We start from the raw sequence: 12,906 nt of genomic DNA, 5'->3' as shown, positions 1-12,906 counted from the left end.
TTGTAATGCCCAGATTATAATATATCTCAAACTTCTCCCATCTTCTCCATTTCAACCATTACACCATAGTCCAAGTCACCGCTGTCTCTCTCCCAGACTATTGCAATACCCTCTTAATTGTTCTCCATGTTTCTAGTTTTGTCCCTCTCAAAATCCATTCTGCAGACATCAGCCAGTGTTTTTTTTTCTTCAAATTAGAAATCAAATTACTGCTTACACCACCCAGGGGCTCCATATACAGTGAAACCTATGACAGCGGGAATTGTACGGGACTGCCTAGTTTTTCCAGGTCTTGCAGGTTTTCCGCCTCTGACAGGGTGCAGTCACCACTTTTCTACTGCTCTCTCTTTAGTGGAAAATATTTGAGTTTCCCTTCTCTGACAGTTTTCACCTTAAACAGGTTCTGGCTGTCACAGGTTTTACTGTACATCTTTTTTCATATTTAGGAGATTATTTGTAGCGTCTGTTCTTAGAAATGCAATTATTTCAAGGGTTATATACATCTTAAAATTTAGTAGATGTTGCCAACTTTTCCTCCCAAGATTTTATAACAGTGTTACGTACTCCTGTAATGTAAAAGGATCTATTCACATTATTGATGATCATTATATTTATAATAAAAACTTTTAATCTTTGTTAATATATGAAAATGATATCTTGTTTTAATTTGCACTACTAATAATGAGCTTGGTCATAGTTTTATATATTTTTGTCATTTTTTCTGTTAACTGCCTTTTCAAGTCTTCAGCCCCATTTTCTTTTTAGTTTTTTTCTCTCAATGTTCTGTGACCACTTGTTCTTAAGGAAATTAGCTACTATGTGTCATATGTGTTGAGGATAACTTTCTCTAGTCATTTGCTATATAGATATCTTAATTGTAATGTGTGATCAAATTCATAGTCTTTTACTTTATGGTACCTGGGTTGAGAACTGATATTTTAACAAAGCCTTCCTAACCAAGAATAGAGTCTGTTATGAATTAAAGTGTGTCCTCCCAAAATATGTGTTGGAACCCTAATCCCTTTACCTGTGGATGATATCTTCATTTCTGTTTACATTCTTTGATTGTATCCTTCTCTGTTATTAAAATTTTTATCGCAGTCATGTTGTTTCTATGAGTTCTCTTGACCGTTCCAATGAATTATCAAACTCAATAGGGAAAGAGTGCCATGGGAACAGCTGGCATCAGAAATGATGGAGAAGTTGCAGAACGGGGGTATATCTGACCTCCGCCTCATAGGAACCAGCTTGGTGCTGATTCTTATGGTCAGGGTTGTCTTTTCAGTTGGCGTGCAAGAGAATTATGCTTATTACACTTTGCTATGTTAATTAGATCCTACCCGAGTAGGGTGGGTTCTAAAGCTAATCACTTCTGAGTTATAAAAAGAGCAGATTAGACACAGAGACGTGCACAGACATGGGATGGGTAGTGGGGGAAGACAGACACCATGTGAGGATTGCCTGCAAGCCAAGGAGCCAGTGAACCAGGAAGCATCTGGGACTATCTACAGGGAAGGAATCAACACGGTCAAGACCCAGATTTGGACTTGTAGCCTCCGGAACTCTGAGAAAATAAATTTCTGTTCTTTGAAGCCACCTGCTTGTGGTATTTCTGTTACAGCAGCATCAGGAAACTGAGAGTCTTTTTGTTGAAGATGTAGTTTATTCTGCTAATAGTGTTTTTAAAATGTATGCATATAGATCTTACATGTTTCTTGTAAAGTTTATTTTTTAGGACATCATATATCTTTTTATTACTGATGATAATATATGTATGTATATATATTCATAGGTCCCAACAACATGTCAGTACAGCAGTATATGTATATATTTATATCTATGTATATAGAGATACCTACATCTATCTATATATTGCAGTTCCTCCTACATGTTATCTAAGCTATGGCTCCTCTGCTGTTCTTCAGCCATTAACTTACTCTCTTCTAGTTATTTGTAGAATTTTCTCATCTGTTAACTCCTTCTGTTTTCTTCATTTTTGCAGGTTTATACTTTTCTTTTTAATTTACTCTCAATTTATTTGGAAAAGGATAGGGAGAATGGTTGCACAACTTGAAGAATGGAGTCAATGTCACTGAATTGTCCATGTAAAAATTGTTGAGTTGGCATATGTTTTGCTATGTGTATTTTCACCACCATTGAAAAAGTTACTGTCATTTTAGTAAGTTTTCAGGAAGAGATGAATATAAACACATTCTCTCAGATCATCAAAATAAATCTATTCTTTTTTAATCTCTTACGCCTCCTTTATTATAAAGTCTCCTTCAGTTTCCTCAGCTGTTGGCTTTTCTGTTTGTCGAGTTTGGTGCTTCTGTGTCAAAATCAACCTAATTAATATAATACATTTAACTAATCCTCAGAAATATTCAATAATATGTTGCATCTTTGAAAACATGAAGTTATTTTATAAATCACATGTGAGGAAGAGGCCCATCCTGCCGTGAAGGAATTGGTGAAAAACAAGTCTCCAGAAATTGACAGGATACCAACTGAGATGTTTCAACAAAAGGATGTGCAGTGGTGGAAGGGCTCACTCATCTATGCCAAGAAATTTGGAAGACAGCTACCTGGCCAACCGAATGGAAGAGATCCATATTTATGCCTATTCCAAAGAAAGGTAATCCAACCGAATGCGGAAATTATCGAACAATATTAATATCACACGCAACTAAAATTTTGCTGAAGATCATTCAAAAGAGGTTGCAGCAGTACATCGACAGGGAACTGCCAGAAATTCAAGCTGGATTCAGAAGAGGACATGGAACCAGGGGTATCATTGCTGATGTCAGATGGATCCTGGCTAAAAGCAAAGAATACCAGAAAGTTATTTACCTATGCTTTATGGACTATGTAAAGGCATTTGACTGGGTGGGTCATAACAAATTATGGATAACATTGCAAAGAATGGGAAATCCAGAACACTTAATTGTGCTCATGAGGAACCTGTGCATAGATCAGAAGCAGTTGTTCGAATAGAACAAGGGGATACTGCATGGTTTAGTCAGAAAAGGCGTGCATCAGGGTTGTATCCTTTCACCATACTTATTCAGTCTGTATGCTGAGCAAATACTCTGAGAAGCCGGACTATATGAAGAAGAACGGGGCATCAGGATTGGAGGAACACTCATTAACAACCTGCTTTATGCAGATGACACAACCTTGCTTGCCGAAAGCAAAGAGGACTTGAAGCGCTTACTGATGAAGATCAAAGACTACAGCCTTCAATATGGATTATATGTCAACATAAAGAAAACAAAAATCCTCACAACTGGACCAATAAGCAACATCATGATAAATGGAGAAGAGACTAAGGTTGTAAAAGATTTCATTTTACTTGGATCTACAATCAACACCCATGCAAGCAGCGGTCAAGAGATCAAACAACACATTGCATTGGGCAAACCAGCTGCAAAAGACCTCTTCAAAGTGTTGAAAAGCAAAGATGTCACCTTGAAGACTAAGGTGCATCTGACCCAAGCCATGGTGTTTTCAGTTGCCTTATATGCATGCGAAAGCTGGACAATGAATAAGGAAGACCGAAGAAGGATTGATGCCTTTGAGTTATGGTGTTGGCAAAGAATACCGAATATACCATGGACTGCCAAAAGAAGGAGCAAATCTGTCTTGGAAGAAGTACAGCCAGAATGCTTAGAAGCAAGGATGGCAAGACTTCATCTCACATACTTTGGACATAGTTTGGACTTCGGACAGGTGAGATCAGTCCTTGGAGAAGGACATCATGCTTGGTAAAGTAGAGGGTCAGCGAAAAAGAGGAAGACCCTCAATGAGATGGATTGACACAGTGTCTGCAACAATGGGCTCAAGCATAACAACGATTGTGAGGATGGCACAGGATGGGGCAGTGTTTTGTTCTGTTGTACATAGGGTCACTATGAGTCGGAACCAACTTGACAGCACCTAACAAATAAGATGATTTAAGTAAAACCATGGATTGATGGGCAGAACAACAGAACAGACATTGCTGCTGAAGAGCAAATTTGTGAGGTGAAAGATTAAGTCAAGGAATTGTTCCAGAGTGTAAAAGCAAGAAAACAACACTATATTGTGTATAATGGATTATTATGAGACATGGGAAAGGATCCAAGGTATGACAAGTAAGAGTGCCAAAAAGAGAGTGCAGATACAATAACAAAAAATAAAACCCATTGCCGTCGAGTCAATTCCAACTCATAGCGACCCTATAGGACAGAGTAGGGAAACCTGCATAGGGTTTCCAAGGCTGTAATCTTTACGGAAGCAGACTGCCACATACTTCTCCCAAGGAGCAGCTAGTGGGTTTGAACTGCCAACCTCTTGGTTAGCAGCCAAGCACTTAACCACTGTGCCAATGTTGTTGTTATTAGGTGCTGTCGAGTTGGTTCCAACTCATAGCGACCCTATAGGACAGAGCACAACTGCGCCATAGGGTTTCCAAGGAGTGGCTCATGGATTTGAACTGCTGACCTTTTGGTTAGCAGCTGAACTCGTAACCACTATGCCATCAGGGCTCTACTGCGCCAATAGTAGGGAGTAAAACCTCAGAAGAAAAAAAGAAATACCAAAAAAAAAAAGAAAAATAGAACTGGAGATTCTTATTGAAAGATCCTGATGAGTGCTTAACAGAAGGGAAAAAAAGACTTTCATTTTAATAAACCATGGTATAATTTCAGTTGAGGATTGTTATGGATTGAATTGTGTCCCCCCAAAATGTATATCAACTTGGCTAGGCCATGATTCCCAGTATTGTATGACTGTCCACCATTTTGTCATCTGATGTGATTTTCCTATGTGTTGTAAATCCTACTTCTATGATGTTAATGAGGCAGGATTAGAGGCAGTTATGTTAATGAGGCAGGACTGACTCTACAAGATTAGATTATATCTTGAGTCAATCTCTTTTGAGATATAAAAGAGAGAAGCCAGGAGAGAGACAGAGGGTCTTCCTACCACCAAGAATGAAGAACCAGGAGGAGAGTGCACCCTTTGGACCTGGGGTCCCTGCGCTGAGAAGCTCCTAGACCAGGGGAAGATTGATGACAAGGACCTTCCTCGAGAGCTGACAGAGAGAAAGCCTTCCCCTGAAGGTGACACCCTGAATTCCAATTTCTAACCTCCAGGGCTCTCCTGAGCCAATAGTAGGGAGTAAAACCTCAGAAGAAAAAAAGAAATACCAAAAAAAAAAAAAAAAAAATAGAACTGGAGATTCTTATTGAAAGATCCTGATGAGTGAGAGACTGTGAGAGAATAAATTTTTCTTTGTTAAAGCCATCCACTCGTGGTATTTCTGTTACAGCAGCACTAAATAACTAAGAGAAGGATAATGAAAGAAAATCTTAAATCTTCAAGAAAGGAAGTAAAACCCAAATATTACCCATAAAGGAATGAGAATAGTTTGGTATCATACTATTCATCAACAACAAGAGACTAAGAAAGTGACATAATATTTCAAAGTGCTGAAGTAATACGACTTTTATCTTACCCTTCTATGTCTAAGCAAAGAAGCATTTACTGTGAGAGCAAAGTAAAGACACAACACGTGGAAATCCATTGCCATCGATTCGATTCCAACTCCTAGCGACCCTATAGGACAGAGTAGAACTGCCCTACAGGGTTTCCAAGGAGCAGCTGGTGAATTCAAACCGCTGACCTTTTGGTTAGCAGCCTGAGCTCTTGACCACTGTGCCACCATGGCTCATTTAACACCTACAGACTTTCGGAAAAAAATTTCTGAAGAATATAGTCCAGTAAGACAGAGGAAAATGGACAGGTCTACAATAAGTATGAGTGTACAGTAAATCTTAGGTTACGTCTCAATATTTGTCAATGTATGAGGAAAAAAAGAATATATAGAATTAAGGTCCCAGATGATTTCAACGTGGAAGATGAGAGGAGTAAGAAGTTACCAATGTAGTAGACATTAATCCAGCCATATCAATACTCACTTTATTTTTTTTACATTCTTTACTTCCATTATTCTTTTTCTAAATTTTATGATTTGTTTTAATTTTGGTTGATGGTGAGAATATACACAGCAGAACATACAGCAATTCAACAATTTCTACACGTACAATCCAGTCACCTTGATTATATCTTCACGTTGTGCAACCATCCTCATCCTCCTTTTCGAAACTGTTCTTCTCCCATTAACATAAACTCACTGTCCCCTAAGTTTCCTGTCTAATATTTCAAGTCGCTGTTAGTTTGATCCCACACAGATAGTTCTTAAAAGGACACAGTGCTCAAGGCAGACATTCTTTACTAATTAAACTAAACTATTACTTGTTTTTTTTACATGTTACCAGGAGGGACCAGTCCCTGGAGAAGGACATCATGCTTGGTAAAGTAAGGGGCAGCGAAAAAGAGAAAGACCCTCAACGAGATGATTGACACAGTGGCTCCAACAATGGGCTCAAGCATAACGATTGTGCGGATGGCACAGGACCGGACAGTGTTTCGTTCTGTTGTATATAGGGTCGCTATGAGTTGGAACCAACTCGAAGGCACCTAACAACAACAACAACACTGTTTGGTTTTAAGAAGACTTTAAGGGATATTTTTGGTTTAAGGTTTAAAGATGATCTCAGGGCAATAGTTTCGGGGTCAATAATCACTTTAAATGTGAGTGGTCTAAATACACCAATTAAAAAACAAAGATTATCAGAGTGAATACAAAAAAAACAAAACAAACAAAACCCAGCTGTATGTTGTCTACAAGAAACGTACTTTAGATATAAGATAAAAGTAAATGCATGGAAAAAGATGTATTATGCTGTTGTTGTTGCTGAGTCCCGTGGAGTCGATTCTAACTCATAGTGACCCCATGTGACAGAGTAGAACTGCCCAGTAGGGTATCCTAGGCTGAAATCTTTACAGGAGCAGATTGCCAAGTCTTTTCTCCTCTGGAGCCACTGGGTGGGTTCGAACCGCCAATCTTTCAGTTAGCAGCTGAGTGCTTAACCGTTGGGCTACCAGGGCTCCTTTATATCATGCTAACACTAATCAACAGAAAGCTGGAGTAGCTATATTAATTTCAGATAAAGCAGATTTTAGAGCAAGAAAATTATCAGGGATAAAGAGAGGCATTATATAATAGTAAAGGGGCCACTTCTCCAAGAAGACATAACAATCATGAGTATGTGTGTACCTGACTACACAGTGTCAAAATATGTGAGGCAAAAATTGATCGAAGTGCAAGGAGAAATAGATATATATCCATTATTATAGTTGGAGACTTCAACACCCCGCTATCAGTGATTGACAGATTCAGCAGGCAGAAAATCAGTAAGGACATAGTTGAAATGAACAGCACAACCAATCGACTGGATCTAACGGACCTTTATACAGTACTTCATCCACCAACAGCAGAATACACATTCTTTTCAAACTCACATGGAACATTCACCAAGCCAGGCCATAAAGCACACTTAACAAATTCAAAAGAATAGAAATCGTACCAAGTATGCTCTCAGACCACAATGGAATTAAAGTAGAAATCAAAACAGAAAGATGGCTGGGAAACCCAAAATATTTGAGATTAAACAGCACACTGCTAAATAACACCTTGGTCAAAAAAATGAAAAGCCTGAAGAGAAATATCTTAAACTAAGTGAAAATGAAAATACAATTTATGAGAATTTGAGGGAGGCAGCAAATGCAATGCCTAGAGGGAAATTTATACCATTGAATACATATATTAGAAAATAAAAAAGATCTAAAATCTAAGCTTCTACCTTAAGCAATTAGATTTGCGAGCAGGAGCAAGCAACTGTGTGGGAAGAGAGAGACTGTACCCTTTTTGTTGCTTTCCTCCAGTCCTGAATTGTGGCCTTCTGGTGAAATCCTTACTCAATTTTCTTACCCCATCGTGGCACCAAATAAAAAGATATTTTATTTAATAGAAGCCTTAAAATGTACATGAGCACACATCCCAATAAGAGGGTCTTCTCAAAGAGAATCTGAAAACTTTCTGTGTTTTCTTAATTTGCTGAAATATTACTCTCTTAAGAGGTTCCTCAAACCAAAAACCAAACAGATGCCATGGAGCTGATTCTGACTCATGGTTTATTGTGACTCCATGTGTGCAGAGCGGAACTGCTCCATAGGGTTTTCAAGGCTGTCACCTTTCAGAAGCAGATCTCCAGCCCTTTCTTCCAAGTCGCCTCTGGGTGAACTGAATCATTTCACTGTTGCTCCACCATGGGACTACTAGCGATTCCCCAATCCCCTGCTATTCCCTGATTAAAGGCAGCAGAAAATGTTTGTGAATTCTCTCAGTTTCTCATGAGAAAAAATATCCCACCGCCGTCCAGTCGATTCTGGGGAAACAAGTTACCGGGCAGTGAGGTCTCAAGCCTAGATTCCAGAGAGCCCTTCATTAGAAAGGAACCGTGATCCTAGAAGGAGGAAAAAAGTGTTTTTTTAAAGTGATTTTTAATTGCAAAGTCGCATGTTTATGAAATTAAAGGAAACGTCTACAAAGTAACAATTTATAAGTATTTTCACAGTAGTTAACTCCAGGTGAGGAGTCTTTCCATTCCCATATATTACCGGGGGAAAGCCTGGGGGCGTAGTGGTTAAGAGCTTTGGCTACTACCGAAGAGGTCGGCGGTTCGAATCCACCAGACGCTCCTTGGAAACCCTATGGGGCAGTTCTACTCTGTCCTATAGGATCACTATGAGGTGGAATCGACTCCACGGCAGCGGGTTTGGTTTTTGGTTTTATTACTAGGGGGGAGAGATGTATTTTTAATTAGTATTAATACTTCATTATATTTTTATCGTTATTATTATAGATAAATGGACAGCGTTCAGGTGTCCCCGGCACACCCCCCAAGGAACCCTAGCGCCCCCACTTCCCCGGTGCCGCGCAGGGGCTTCTGGACATTGTAGTCCGCAAGCTTCCCTGCGCATGCGCCGTGGTTCCGGGCGCGCGAAGCGGGCGACATTATTTAGGACTCTGAGGTGAGTCCCGCCTGGACCGCGCCCTCCTCCGCGGCTTTGCCGGGAATGAGAGTGGAGGCCGGGCAGCTGCGACCTAGACCCTTTTATTGGAGTAGGAGGAGTTGGAAGCGGGGACTAGGGGACCGATGAAAGCGCCACCTCGGCGGAGTGGGTGGTGAGGGGCTCCGACCCGGCTTCCCTGAGATGTGGTGGGAGACTTTGGTCAGTTTGAGGGGCAGCCTCGAGGTTGGGAGATTGACTCGGGTAGGGCAGCTTCCGGTTTCGGGATAGCGGCTTGGGCTGTGCATCCCCGGGTCGGGGTTGGGGCAGTCTGGGGGCGTGCATCTCTGGACCGGGGCGGGGGTGTCGGGGCCCTTGACCCGGGCTGTGCATCGCTGCTTCGGGAGGTCATGGCTTGGGCTGTGCGTCCCTAACTGGCGGGCGCGGTTGGCCCAAACAGTTCATCCCGGTTCTGGGGAACGGCTTGGGCTGATCATCACTCGGTTTGGCGGGGGGCGTTCCCGTTCCGGCACGCCACGGTTTTCTCTAGCAGAGAGGACCTTCTTGGGCTGTGAGCTCAGTGTTTGGGATTGGGCAGCTCTGACTCCAGCTGGGCATTGTTGGTTGTCGGGCAGAGGTTCTGGCCCCTGGGAACAGGGCGACAGCTCATACTGTATGTCCCCTCTCTAGCAATACATCTGGAGTTTTGTGTCCCTTGGGTCCGTTTTGAAAAGGACTTCTGAAGATAATTAACCCCATCCTCACCTGCATGCGGTGAGCCAGGTAGTGCAAACTTTGAGGATTATAAAATACATAACAAATTGTTAATTGTTAAATTGCAGTCAACAAATTGAAAATTTGAACACTAACTCTGTATATGATAAAAAAAAAAAAATAGAGAATTGATGCTAATTATTCTAGGTGTGATTATGTTGTATGCCATCAAGTAGTGACCCTATAGGACAGAGTAGAACTGCCCCATAGAGCTCCCAAGGCTGTAATCTTTACGGAAGCAGATTGCCACATCTTTCTCCTGCAGAGCAGCTGGTGAGTTCGAACCACCAACCTTTAGGTTAGTACCTCATTGCCCGTTGTCCTCAAGTCGATACCGACTTATAGTGACCCTATAGGACAGAGTAGAACTGCCCCAAAGGGTTTCTAAAGCTCTAAATCTTTATGGAAGCAAACTGCCACATCTTTTTCCGCTGGGGTGGCTGGTAGGTTTGAACCGCCAACCTTTTGGTTAGCAGATCAGTGCTTAACCACTGTGCCACCAGGGCTCCCATCATAAGTAGTCCCCTCAAATTTGAATGTGCCATCTGTTTCCTGCCAGGACCCTAACTTTGATAGAGGCAGGGAGAGGCCAAAAGCAGAACATCCAGGGAACCAGCCCCCACACATATTGTGTGGATGCCCATGTGTTTATGTGTTCATGTCAATAAGCCTGCCTCATTGTTGGCTCTTAGGCGGGAACAGGTACTGGAAGAGGAGAGCCTACTATATTTGTATCTTTGCATCAAAGGTGTTCTATTTATGAGTTTATTAATGCCAAGAAACATTGAGTGTTTGATAAATGGCAGGATCTTTACCTGCAGAAAGGTATTGTGGATAAAAAACTAAGCCTTAGTTATTTCTTTAGGATTTATAGTTTTTTGATAGAGGAAGGAAGAGGTATTTCTGGTAGGTTTTAGCCATTGTAAAACTATATGCTAACTGCTATACCAATGAACTGAAGGGGGGCAGTGGTGATTCAGTGGTAGAATTCTCGCCTTCCATGCTGGAGACCTGGGTTCGATTCCTGGCCAATACACCTTATGCGCAGCTACCACCTGTCTGTCAGTGGAGGCTTCCGTGTTGCTATGATGCTGAACAGGTTTGAGTGGAGCTTCCAGACTAAGATGGATTAGGAAGAAAGGCCTGGTGATCTACTTCTGAAAATCAGCTGGTGAAAACCCTGTGGGACACAACGGCCCAAACTGCCATTGATCACAGGGATGGCCCAGGACCCGGCAGTGTTTTGTTTGCTCAGTTGTGCATGGGGTCACCGTGAGTCAGAGGCCAACTCAACGGCAGCTAACAATGAGTTGAACAACTCTCTGTTGGAGCCCAGGAAAACGGGTGATCAGTGCTGTCTGTTATAGGCAGGAAAGAAAGGGAAAGAGTCTAAGTAGTTTCCAAAAAGACACTTCATACTTCATTAACCTGTTCTATAACCTTGTGAGCTGATGCCAGTCTGAGAATATGTTATCGGTCTGTGACAAGATAATTTAAGAAATTGAGAGAAAAAATTTTTAAAATTGTGTAGCAATTTGAATAATATCATGATTGAATAATCTAATAATAAAAACATTGAGCTTGTAATTTGTCTTTATTTCTTTTTTCTAGTAATTTCTTTTTATTGTGTTTTATCAAAATATCAGTCTATGACAGATGGAAAATAATAGTAAGGATAATAGTAATCAACTAATCCTTCAGCACAGATAGTTTAAGAAGCACTGTCCTAGAAGACTGAGCCATGGTTCTGAGGTTTTGTTTTTTAAATTTTGGGATCCTCACAGTGCCTAAAGCAGCAATATTTATATAGTAAGTTTCTCCTCAAAGCCCAGAGACCACCGTGTTTACGGGTTTTATCAGACAGAGTCCCAGCAGGAAGGGCCCAGGTGGTGCAGTGGTCAAGAGCTCGGCTGCTAACCAAACGGTAGGCAGTTCGAACCCACCAGCTGCTACTTGGAAACCCTATGAGGCAGTTCTGCTCTGTCCTACAGGCTTGCTATGAGTCAGAATTGACTCGACGGCAAAGATTTTTTTGTTTCCCCCCACCAGTTGCCATCAAGTCAGCTCCATCTCAGGGCAACTCCCATGCGTGTCAGAGTAGAACTGTGTTCCATACGGGTTGCAATGGCTGATTTTTCAGAAGCAGATCTCCAGGCCTTTGTTCCAAGTTGCCTCTGGGTGGACTCGAACCTCCAACCTTTCGGTTAGCAGCCGAGTTCATTAACTGGTTGCACCACCCAGGGTCTTCCAGGAAGTAAACAGCACACTCAAATTGAGTAACAAGTAGAGCTTAATAAAGGGACAATTTAAAAAGGTATAGGTTACCGTGTAACCCAGGAATTCCACTTCTAGGCATATACCCAAGAGACTTGAAAGCAGCAATGCAAACAGACACCTGTACACCAATGTTTATTGCCGCACTATCCGCAATCGCTAAAAGGTGGAAACAACCTAAATGTCTGTCAACAGATGAATGGGTAAATAAAATGTGGTACCTACATGCAATGGAATATTACACAGCCATAAAGAGAAATGAAATCCTGATACATGCTACAGCATCAATGAACTTTGAACACATTATGCTGAGTGAAGAATCAATCAATCACAAAAGGGCAGATATTGTGTGATCTCACTTTTATGAAATATCTAGAATAGGGAAAGGTATAGAGACCAAAGTTTTCATTAGTGGTTAGCAGGGGTGGGAGGGAGGGGGGAAAGGAGGAGTCATTGTTTAGGAAGCAGTGGGTTTCTGTTTATGGTGATGGAAAATTCGGCAATGATTATTGGTGAGGGTTGCACAACAGGATTTATATAATTGATATCACAAAATTGTACACGTGAAAAACGTTGAATTGGCAAATGTGTTATATATATTTTTATAGCAATCAAAAAAGGTGTAGGCAGAGTGTGGCAAACAACAAAGGGTACTGCAATATCACAAAGCCAGGGGTCCTTAGCTACCCCTAGGCTTGAAGGGCTAAGGGAGGGAGCAGTTATCAGAACCTGGAAAAAGAGCTGTGACGTGAGGGCCGCCTGACAGGAGCTGTGCCCTTGGTCAAGGGATGTGGAACATAGCCAGCCCAAAGCAACCCTGCAGGGAAAGAGCTGGGAGAATAAATACTGTGACCTCACTCTTGTCCCTTCCCTAGGTCTCCTTCTGGCTTTCCCCATTGG

Source organism: Trichechus manatus, unplaced genomic scaffold, assembly GCF_000243295.1.
Source record: "Trichechus manatus latirostris isolate Lorelei unplaced genomic scaffold, TriManLat1.0 scaffold00216, whole genome shotgun sequence".
In the NCBI taxonomy this organism is placed as follows: domain Eukaryota; kingdom Metazoa; phylum Chordata; class Mammalia; order Sirenia; family Trichechidae; genus Trichechus; species Trichechus manatus.
This window is presented reverse-complemented; position numbering follows the sequence as displayed.